The following is a 12,807-nucleotide window of genomic DNA, read 5'->3' on the forward strand; positions in this document are numbered from 1 at the left end:
CGAGGGGAAGTGGGTATCTAAATTTAACTGTTATGTTATTGAGAGCTTGGTAGTCAATACATGGCCTCAAGCCTCCGTCCTTCTTCTCCACGAAGAAAAAGCTTGAAGCAGCAGGGGAGGTAGATGGACAAATATAACCTTGGTCCAGCACCTCCTTGATGTAATCCTCCATGGCCTTCTCCTCGGGAATGGATAGGGGATATATCCTTCCCTTTGGCACTGGTTCACCCAGCAGCAGATCGATGGCACAGTTCCACTGCCGGTGTGGAGGCAGCTTGGAGGCCTGTTTAGGGCAGAAGACGTCACAGGGGGCGTAGCATTGAGGAATTGCGATGGACTGATTTTCAACAGGGCTCTCTATGGACGTGGAGTAGACTATGAGAGGTTCAGGGGAAGGTGTGACTGGAATTGGACAACCGGAGATACATGATTGGAAACAGGCCTCGCCCCACTCCAGGATCTTGCCCGTCTTCCAGGAAATCACGGGGTGGTGCTGCTCCAGCCACGGATGCCCTAGAATCACGTCAGCGGTGGATTCCTCCAGAACCAGCAAATGTATCTCCTCGTGATGGAGTAGTCCAGTTTGGAGGGATATGGGACCCACACTATGGCGCCCGCACCTCCTGCTTAGTGGCCTTCTGGTGATTGTGTGGACCTGGTAGGCTGACGGCGTGGCTGTGGTAGGGAGTTTGAGCTGACGGCAAAGGGTGCCGGAGATGAAGTTGCCGGCTGACCCAGAATCGAGGAGGGCGGAAACTGGAAGAGATATGTCGGCGGCAGTAAGTGTCACAACAGTGGTGAGTGGTTTCATTTGGTATCTTGAAGGAAGAATGGCACTCACCATGGGACGAGGAGGACGGACGGGGCATACTGCTATGGCATGCCCCGGGCCTGCACAGTAGAGACACAGATTCTGGGCCAGCCGTCTTTGATGCTCCGCCATAGTAAGATGGTAGGAGTCTGGTCGGCAGAGTGGTGTTGAGGGATACGACTGGCCCTGGTGCTCTTCTAAGCACAACTGCATACGAGTGGCGAAGCGGATGGACAGCTGGATGAATCTCTCGAGTCCGATGGTATCCTTCTATGCAGCGAGATGCAACCGCACTCTAGTTTCCAATCCCTGATAGTAGGTCATCAGTAAAGCCTGTTCGTTCCATCCACTGGAGGCCGCTAGAGTCCTAAACTGAAGGGTATATTCACTGACAGACATTTTTCCCTGTTTTAGATTATACAGCTTCTCACCAATGGAAGAGTCCCAACGAGTAACACAGACACAAGCAGAGGAGCAGGGAGTGATGAGTGAATATGAAGAAGGATCCGTGCTGGTTGGGTGAAGACTTCTTTGAGGGACAGTGAGCCATACACACGCACACAGGGGATCTGAGTCTTGGGAGAATTGCTGGAGAGAGTAGAAGTGGAGTTAGTCCTTATAGTAAGCATACAGGAATGATCTTGTCGCGAACGTGACCGGACAAAGCTTGAGTGCGTGTGTGGCTTTTATGGTGCTGAGGTGATTGGATAGTGATGTGGATCAGGTGGGTATGATTAGAATTCTGGTGAGGGTGTGCGCCGTGATTGAGTGGAGGTGGAACCTGGCGTGTTTGTACCTGCAACAAATGTAATTTTTTCTTCATCATTAATCAAAGGTGATCTTTCTTTTTTGAATTTGTTTTTAAGCACATCCTCTGCCAGTCTTTTCTCTCAAGAGCTGGTATTTGGTAACAAGGGCTGAAGACAACTTGTGTTCACCTGTTGCATACCTGAAAATCAGTGTTTGGAATAACGGCGTTTAAAAAAACGGCGTTAGGTAACGACGTTATTTTTTCAGTAACGCGGTAATCTAACTAATTACTTTTCCCGTCGTTACAACGCTGTTAACTTTACTGAACGTTAAAGAGCCACACAGATGGGAAATCAAAAATTACCTGTATTACAGTGTATGATGTAGCTGTCCATCTGTGTAAACAATGTGCAAATAATTAAACCAAAAAGTACATGATTTATAAAGTTATTGTCTTCTAAAGTAAGGAGTCGACTCTGAATCGCTGAAACGAGTCATTATAGATTTCAAATCTTTTGCCCATCTCTATGTACGTCACTAGGAGCACTTTGCATAATAATCTCCGCCTACTGTGTTGGGAGAAACGGAACTCTGACCTGCCCCACCCCCACACACAGGCGCTCTGTTTGGTGTGAGAGCATCATGTCAAGGAGACCGTTTGTTTTATTTTCACTGCCAAAGAATTAAGATCAGAAGAACCAATGGCTAAAATTCATTTTCACCACAATACCAGAGCAGTACAACAAATCCCTTTTGTTGTGTTCACAACATTTCACTGATGACTGCTTTTCTAATCTCGGTGAGTACAGCGGGATTTTCAAAGCGTTTGGCCATAAAAGATGGTTCATTACAAACTTTATTTAGAACAACGAGCATCTCCGAATCACAACGCAAAGTATGATTATGAAGTTATGTGTCTGTTTTCTCCCGAGCATCTTATCAGTATGTGTGCTGTCTGCAGCCTTTGTTTGTGCTGATCGTCATGTGCAAACACGTCATTAAAATGAAGTGTAACTCCGTGAATACTCATCGAAGAGACATGATATAGATATCTATAGAAAGCTTGACATGTCTACTTTAAAACTAAACAAGTGCTGCTAACAGATATTCTGTGATAAAGTAATCCATATGAAAACAACGCGATGTCTGTTTTTCATGTCTCCCTTCGTTATATCCAATGTGACCACGCCCAATCAGAACACATTATGCTACCGAAAGGTGGGGTTTAAGGAAACTGAATCTTTTAAACAGCTTCGCGCGAACCGTTTGGGGATCTCTGAGAATTGAGGTAATTTTAAAATGATATTTTGACAAAATGACAATGTTTTTTAACCTTGGATGGATTTAAACCTACAGGACTTATAAACAGTGATAGGAACCTTAGAATTTTCATCCTACTTGCTCTTTAAATGTGGTGTTACTATGCATTGATTTAATAAACTATGCAATCCGAACGCACCCCTGGCTCACACAGCGAGTGAGCAGGTGGGTTAATGATGAGATAAGCGGTTGTGATTGGCTAAGGCAGAGTCATGTGTTTCATGGTAGCCAATCAGAGCCAGTGTTTTTACACACATGGCGGCACACGCGACTGAGCCAGCGGCGCCAAATACACACATACGCAACAGCTACAAAGAGATTCGCAGCAGAGATGGCGAGTCGGGAGTAATCCGATGAAAAGTTGGCATTTTCAAGGTGAAGATATAAGCACTACTTCAAATTAATTGCGGTCAAAGGCAAGAACGTGCATGTAATGTGTACATGTAATGTGTGACGCATCTACAAAGCTAGCGGCCAAAAACACTTTTCTTACAAAGATAATACTTGAAGTGCAGGATAAAACTCTTGCTGTCTGTTGACATGCAAAAAAAAAAAAAGATAGTTATGTACCTGTCTGTTCTACTCATTTCAACTGACTTGTGAAAACTGCAAAAAAAAAAAAGAATAAAAAAAGTACAAATTCTCTGACATGTAAGTTAGGCAATTCTTTTTTTTTACAGTAATGCAAATAGTTACTTTCCCTGGTAAAACGAGTTACTTTTATTATAGAGTAATTCAGTTACTAACTCAGTTACTTTTTGGAACAAGTAGTGAGTAACTATAACTAATTACTTTTTTAAAGTAAGGTTCCCAACACTGCTGAAAATAGAGAAAAAAATTTTTTCCTTATCATTCTCTAAAATTATTAACTTACTGCATGGAAATTACCATGTATATATGCATTTAATCAAACAGACCTTGAATTGTTTTTGATCTTGTTTGCTTTTTCCTGTCAAAGAAAAAATCTCTGGTCTAAAGTTTATTTATTTATTTTTTGTTTGTTTTTGCTACAAACAAGCAATATGTTGTCTTGAGATTGTTCCAGGTGGAATATCAACAGCGTCCAAAAAAAAAAGGTTGCAGAAAGGTGCATGTTAGTATGGTAAAAACAGCTCAATGAACTGCAAAGATAACAATATAGTTCAGCTAAACATATGTAGACACCTGACCTGACCATCACTCTTAATTAAATTAAATTTAAATTAAATAAAGTACATACAAACAGTATTATTTTAATTCAACATACTATTTTATAGGGAGAAGGGTGTCTCTTCTGAGGATTGATGATAATAGCATCCTGGTCCTGCTGTCTTCCAGGTTCAGTTCTACATGAATGAAGTAGCAGCACATAATCAAGCAATAAGTGTAGCTCGCAGCACCCTCTGCTGGTGAAAATAATAAATGCACAAGTGCTCTGCTAACCAGCAGGCTAAAATCTTTACAAATCTTGAAATAAAACATCTGAGAAAAGGTCTTGAGGTGTTTTAGTAACCATGATATATGCAGAATAATTAACTCTGGATGAGTAAACTGACTTAATATTGTGGCGACATTAACATATTGTGTGCTTAAAGGTGCCATATGCAAAAATTTAGGTAAAAATATCCATAACATGACCTACACGCATCAAAAGAATGAGAAGAAATAAGGGCGATGATGTCTTTAAAAAATGTCAAGTTATAGTGCTGCAGAGATATCAACCTTAATTAGCATTAGCATTACTAGCCTTGGCCCGACAGGTGTCGTAATACCAGTTTCGGCCATGGGAGGCGGTATGCGGGCAACATAACCACCAGCCAACCTGCAATACACAAATGACTCGCACGGCTTGTGGGTGTACTTTAACCTGATGTCAATCGTGTGGAAAGTACAGCCCACAACTTCATTTCATGACTAAAGCCCTTGGCAAGAGACCACCACCCGCTACAGGGAAACAACCGCGCTCGGAATCACAAATCAAATCCGATAAGAAAAGGAGCCGAACCAGAGTAAACATTACCCATTGTATTATATCATAACTAACCTGCTCTGTCTAGTCAGTTGGTCTCCGTGTCCTCTTTGCTTCGTGGTTTTTCTGTGCGTGAAAAAATTGATGTGTGGCGTGAAAGCGTGTGAAAAGAGGCAATTGCGTGTGTCTCACGATGAATGCTTGAGAGTTGGCAGCTCTGGTTACGTTGGTTGGCGCTAGCTTGGTCAACATCAGCTGTCTGATGTTGACAAATGATGTTGACAGAATGCTGTCTGTCAAATTAATTTAATTCAAATAATGTGTATATACAACTCAAAATGTAATATGAACAAAACGAATAGGAACATATTGGCTGGTAAAGGTGAAGGGGAGTAGCTTGAAGATGTCATGTTTCAATATCACTTGACATCACCCAACGTTCCTCTGGAGGCAAAACGTCCTCTTAGGCTTTGGCTATGGCTGTAGTGTTGTTGTGAAGGTAAGGGCGGAGCATAGAGACTATGCCATTTCTCGTTTGTTACTCTAGAGTAGACCAATTCACTTTATTGAGGCATACTGCCCCATCTGGTATGGAATGTGGAGTATGACTTGATTTTTTTTTGCCAGACATGACAGATGGCACCTTTAATTCTGTGGCACGTCGTCATTTATTCATTATGTAACACACAGTTATGACATTACGTAGGTGTTATTCTCACAGCTTTTCAAAAAGATAATAGTTTTTTTTAAAGGTTTTGTTGTCTTACCTCAGATATTCGTGCTGCTCCACTCTGCTGTTCCGCTGTTTGCGCTTGAATGTTTTAACGTTTTTTCCGCGCGGCCTCTGATCTTGCGCGTAACAGATTCAGTGCTTTGCATTGCGTCATGCAACTTGCGTATTAAGCCCAGAAACCCCTTGCCCTGGTTTAAATGCATATTTTTTTGACTGTTTTTATTCTCAAAATTGAAACAATATAATGATGATGATAGCAATAATATTTTTAATAATAATAAAACAATTACTAATAAGATAGATAGATAGATAGATAGATAGATAGATAGATAGATAGATAGATAGATAGATAGAAAAATAACCTTGCTGACGAAACCTTGCACAACAAATATAGATATACTTCACATTTGAAGAAGTGTTACAGAATGACATAATGGTGTTTGTCAATAATGTAAACGTGTCGATATGTCTCGATTATCTTGATGGTTCTACAGAATTATTTTATCAGAACCCTGAGGACAAATGTGTGCACGCTCTGGAGATTATCATGTACAGTATTGTTCAAAAATAATAGCAGTACAATGTGACTAACCAGAATAATCAAGGTTTTTAGTATATTTTTTATTGCTACGTGGCAAACAAGTTACCAGTAGGTTCAGTAGATTGTCAGAAAACAAACAAGACCCAGCATTCATGATATGCACGCTCTTAAGGCTGTGCAATTGGGCAATTAGTTGAAAGGGGTGTGTTCAAAAAAATAGCAGTGTCTACCTTTGACTGTACAAACTCAAAACTGTTTTGTACAAACATTTTTTTTTTCTGGGATTTAGCAATCCTGTGAATCACTAAACTAATATTTAGTTGTATGACCACAGTTTTTTAAAACTGCTTGACATCTGTGTGGCATGGAGTCAACCAACTTGTGGCACCTCTCAGCTGTTATTCCACTCCATGATTCTTTAACAACATTCCACAATTCATTCAAATTTCTTGGTTTTGCTTCAGAAACAGCATTTTTGATATCACCCCACAAGTTCTCAATTGGATTAAGGTCTGGAGATTGGGCTGGCCACTCCATAACATTAATTTTGTTGGTTTGGAACCAAGACTTTGCCCGTTTACTAGTGTGTTTTGGGTCATTGTCTTGTTGAAACAACCATTTCAAGGGCATGTCCTCTTCAGCATAGGGCAACATGACCTCTTCAAGTATTTTAACATATGCAAACTGATCCATGATCCCTGGTATGCGATAAATAGGCCCAACACCATAGTAGGAGAAACATGCCCATATCATGATGCTTGCACCTCCATGCTTCACTGTCTTCACTGTGTACTGTGGCTTGAATTCAGAGTTTGGGGGTCGTCTCACAAACTGCCTGTGGCCCTTGGACCCAAAAAGAACAATTTTACTCTCATCAGTCCACAAAATGTTCCTCCATTTCTCTTTAGGCCAGTTGATGTGTTCTTTGGCAAATTGTAACCTCTTCTGCACATGCCTTTTTTTTAACAGAGGGACTTTGCGGGGGATTCTTGAAAATAGATTAGCTTCACACAGACGTCTTCTAACTGTCACAGTACTTACAGGTAACTCCAGACTGTCTTTGATCATCCTGGAGGTGATCATTGGCTGAGCCTTTGCCATTCTGGTTATTCTTCTATCCATTTTGATGGTTGTCTTCCGTTTTCTTCCACGTCTCTCTGGTTTTGCTCTCCATTTTAAGGCATTGGAGATCATTTTAGCTGAACAGCCTATCATTTCCTGCACCTCTTTATAGGTTTTCCCCTCTCTAATCAACTTTTTAATCAAAGTACGCTGTTCTTCTGAACAATGTCTTGAACGACCCATTTTCCTCAGCTTTCAAATGCATGTTCAACAAGTGTTGGCTTCATCCTTAAATAGGGGCCACCTGTTTCTTCACAAAATTGATGACCTCAGTGATTGAATGCCACACTGCTATTTTTTTGAACACATCCCTTTCAACTAATTCAACTAATTGCCCAATTGCACAGCCTTAAGAGCGTGCATATCATGAATGCTGGGTCTCATTTGTTTTCTGAGAGTCTACTGAACCTACTGGTAACTTGTTTGCCACGTAGCAATAAAAAAATATACGAAAAACCTTGATTATTCTGGTTAGTCACATTGTACTGCTATTTTTTTGAACAATACTGTATAACGAAACAATATCCAATCAGTAAGCAAGATGGAAGGCTTCATGACCATTGCTCAACTCTAGCTCACTCTGTAACAGGTACAGACCATGTTCCCGCCGTCTCCACGACTTCACCCAAACCCTTTTCTTTTTTTTCCCCATGAATTTTCTGTGAAAATAATTCCAAACACTATCATTGCAATTTCTTTCTGCCTATCGTCCACCATGTTTATGAAGTCTCGCGAGATTTTGCAAGATGTGTGTGGTGTGCTGTCTTTGTCACATCATGGCAAACCACACACTATAGGAGCAAAACGGTTAAATCTAGGATTTTTTATCCTCACGTGTGGTCTATCACATTTTGAAAATCTTATAAGATGTAAAAAATCTTTTGGTGTGTACCCAGCATAAATCTTCACAAAGGCTGTGTCTGAAATCACATCCTATGTCCTTAATTGGGTACAGTGTAATATTATACGGGTATACAGTGGGTATAAAAAAGAATCACCCACCTTTTAAAATAATCAAATTTTGTTGCTTTGCAGCCTGAAATAAAGACAGCCACAGGTTTTGTTTTATCCAACTGTATTTACTCAATGCAACTTATTACATTTAAGAGTAAGATATAACACCAACATGTTTGGGAAAAAAATTAATAAATCAAAACACTACACCACTTGGAGTCGGGACCCTTTTGGCCCCCACTGCACCTAACCACCACACTCTGGTAGCGGGGGCAAATGCATCCTAACACTGTGGGAGAGTGGAAAGATGTGGAAAGCAGAAAAGGAAAATTAACTGGAAGTGAAGGTAAAACTAAAGTGAAAATAAAGGGGAACATTTTTTCCTGATGAAATATGAAGCACACTGTTTATCATGTTCTTGTGTAAGGACAAAAGCTGCCCAGTCTAGTTACACTGTAGCTACAGTACTTTACTTTAAATACAGTAGCTCCTTTATGCTTAAGGAAGGTTAAGGAAACCAGTCTGACACCATGGTATAATGAGCATACTCGCACCCTAAAGAGGGCAGCCTGGAAAATGGAGCGCAGCTGGAGGAAAACAAAACTAGAGGCATTTCGTATTGCTTGGTGGGAAAGTAACCTATCCTACAGAAAAGCATTAAAAACTGATAGATCTGTTTACTTTTCTTCTCTTTTAGAAGAAAACAAACATAACCCCAGGTATTTATTTAATACAGTGGCTAAATTAACGAAAAATAAAGCCTCAACAAGTTTTGACATTTCCCAACATCACAGCAGTAAAGACTTATAATGAATATAATGAATTACTTTACTTCTAAAATCGATACTATTAGAGATAAAATTGTAAGCATTCAGCCTTCAGCTACAGTATCGCATCAGACAGTGCACTATAGACCCCCAGAGGAACAGTTCCACTCATTCTCTACTATAGGAGAGGAAGAATTGTATAAACTTGTAAAATCATCTAAACCAACAACATGTATGTTAGACCATATACCATCTAAGCTCCTAAAAGAGGTGCTTCCAGAAGTCATAGATCCTCTTCTGACTATTATTATTTCCTCATTGTCATTAGGATATGTCCCCAAAACCTTCAAACTGGCTGTTATTATGCCTCTCATCAAAAAAAAAACACAACTTGAGCCCAAAGAACTAGTTAATTATAGACTGATCTCGAATCTCCCTTTTCTGTCCAAGATACTAGAAAAGGTGCTATCCTCACAATTATATTCCCTGTTAGAGAAAAATGGTATCTGAGTATTTCAAGCCAGGATTTAGACCATATCATTATACCGAGACTGCTCTCCTTAGAGTTACAAATGACCTGGTCTTATCATCTGATCGTGGTTGTATCTCTCTATTAGTTCTATTGGCTCTTAGTGCTGCATTTGACACAATTGACCAAAACATTCTTTTGCATAGACTTGAACACTTTGTTGGCATTAACGGAAGTGCATTAGCATGGTTTAAATTGTACTTAAATGACTGACATCAATTCGTAGCAGTGATTGAAGTGTTATCATATCGTTCACAAGTGCAGTATGGAGTACCTCAAGGCTCAGTACTAGGGCCGCTACTCTTCACGCATTATATGTTACCCTTGGGAGATATCATCAGGAAACATGGTATTAGCTTTCACTGTTATGCTGATGATACTCAGCTCTATATTTCTTCACGGCCCGGTGAAACACACCAATTTGAAAAACTAATGGAATGCATAGTTGATATAAAAAACTGCATGACGAGTAATTTCTTACTGCTAAATTCTGAAAAAAAGAGGTGTTAATTATAGGACCTAAAAACTCTGCACGTATTAACATAGAACACTGTCTAAGACTTGTTGGCTTCTCTGTCAATTCTTCATCATTAATTAATTAGGTAAACCGGTTCCGGTTTACCTAATTAATGCAGCCTAAAAATCCTTTAACGGATTTGGATATTAAAAGCATATTAGTATGTTATGTGTATGCCATGTTAAAGAAATGTGTCTTTAATCTAGATTTAAACTGCGAGAGTGTGTATGCCTCCCGAACAATGGTAGGTAGGTTATTCCAGAGTTTAGGTGCCAGATAGGAAAAGGATCTGCCGCCCGCAGTTGATTTTGATATTCTAGGTATTATCAAATTGCCTGAGTTTTGAGAACGTAGTGGACGTAGAGGAGTATAATGTAAAAGGAGCTCATTCAAATACTGAGGTGCTAAACCATTCAGGGCTTTATAAGTAAGAAGCAATATTTTAAAATCTATACGATGTTTGATAGGGAGCCAGTGCAGCGATGACAGGACCGGGCTAATATGGTCATACTTCCTGGTTCTAGTAAGAACTCTTGCTGCTGCATTTTGGACTAGCTGTAGTTTGTTTACTAAGCGAGAGAATTAGCTGACCTCTGTGAAGGGAGGCAGCTAGCAGACGGTCGGTTTAGCCAGTCTGTCTGCTTCCTGACCTGGGCCCCAGTTAGTCAAGTATGAACTCTAAGACTATTTGCCATATTTCTAGAGAGAAGAGCAGCTCCACCCCGGGAGGGATGAAGACCATCTCTTTTAAACAGGTCAGGTCTGCCCCAAAAGCTCGTCCAATTGTCTATAAAACCTATGTTATTCTGTGGGCACCACTTAGACATCCAGCCATTGAGTGATGACAATCTGCTATGCATCTCATCACCACTGTAAGCAGGGAGGGGACCAGAGCATATTACAGTGTCTGACATCAAGCTTGCAAATTCACACACCTCTTTAAAGTTATTTTTAGTGATCTCCGACTGGCGAAGTCGAACATCATTAGCGCCGGCATGAATAACAATCTTACTGTATTTACGTTTAGCATTAGCCAGCACTTTTAAATTTGCCAAGATGTCAGGCGCTCTGGCTCCCGGTAAACATTTGACTATGGTGGCTGGTGTCTCTATATTCACGTTCCGTACAATAGAATCACCAATAACTAGAGCACTTTCATCAGGTTTCTCAGTGGGTGCATCACTGAGTGGGGAGAACCTGTTTAATGTTTTGATCGGAACAGAAGAGCGGTGTTTTGACCCACAACTACGCTGCCTCACCGTCACCCAGTTGCCCTGCTGCAGGGTCTCTGTTTCCGGAACCGAACAATGTAGCTACAGGAATCCCTGAGCTAGACGCATCCAAAGCCGTAACTAGAGCCCTAAAAATTCTTACTGTCCTCAATTAAAGTTTGGATGCGTGTCTCTAATTCTGAAATCTTCTCTGTCAGCCTAACTATTTCCCTGCATTTATCACATGTGAATCCCTCATCAGCGACAGAGATAGATAAACTGTACATGTGGCAAGAGGTGCAAAAAACGATAGCAGGCGAAGCCATTACTCACCGTGCTTGATGAAATATTCTTTCTGCGGTTGTTTGATGAACTTGTGAAAAACTGGAGCGAGAGAGAGGAGAAAAGAAAATGCTAATGATAAGCTAACGAGTGCTAACGCTTTGCAGGTGTACTGCACTCACGGAAAAGTGAATGATCAAAGTTAATCTGATAAGATTGATCGATAATATCAGAAATATGGTGTGAATTAAGTTATATTTTACCAATTAAAAACAAACAAACAAACAAACAGACAGTGATAGTAAGATAAAGATTCTAGAGAAAAAATAAAATAAAAACAGCTACACAGAGCTACGATTAGCTACAGAGGGCCAACAGGAAGTAGAGAAAACACTGTCCAACAGCGACTAAACTCTGGAATAACCTACATAACATTGTTCGGGAGGCAGAGACACACTCTTGCAGTTTAAATCTCTTTAACCTGGTTTACACATAACAGACTATGCTTTTAATATCCAAATCCGTTAAAGCATTTTTATGCTGCATTAATTAGGTAAACCGGATCTCGGCAAAATTTCCATAACATCCGATTTACTTGCTACATCATTAGAAGAATGGCATCTATGCTAATATTAGTCTGTTTCTCTCTTATTCCAAGGTCATCGTAGCCACCAGATCCAGTCTATATCCAGATCAGAGGGTCACTGCAGTCACTGCACTGCACTGGCTTGCTTAGTTGGGGTCACTTCATCTACAGCGATATTGTTGACTTGATTGCAAATAAAAGCACAGACAATATTTAAAATGAACAGAGAAGACATCACTGAATTCAATGATGAACTGCCTTTAACTGTCATTTTGCATTATTGACACACAGTTTTCCTAATGAATGTTGTTCAGTTGCTTTGACGCAATGTATTTTGTTTAAAGCAATATATAAATAAAGGTGACGACTTTAAAAAAAGTGAAATTTGTCATTGATACTGTACTGTAATCTATTTTATACTACCGTTCTTGATGAGAGAACTTTCATTGTTAATACAGCTAATATTGTAGTTGTAGGGAAATTGATTAGTAGTCAAATGTTTCTTACATATAGTGTATTTTTGAAGCACAATTATGCTTGTAATGGAAATGCTTCATGAACTATATCCATTTACATTTTATGCCATTTCTTTGGTTCAAAAATAGGATTCAAATTAATAGGTTAATGTGTAAAGGGACTGAATTATTATTATTTTATTTTATTTTTTAATGCAACACCTTTGCTTCACCAATGAAGTTCAACGTAGATCTCCGTCATGGTCTTCCATGAAGATAAT

Source organism: Carassius gibelio, chromosome A12 (genome assembly GCF_023724105.1).
Source record: "Carassius gibelio isolate Cgi1373 ecotype wild population from Czech Republic chromosome A12, carGib1.2-hapl.c, whole genome shotgun sequence".
In the NCBI taxonomy this organism is placed as follows: domain Eukaryota; kingdom Metazoa; phylum Chordata; class Actinopteri; order Cypriniformes; family Cyprinidae; genus Carassius; species Carassius gibelio.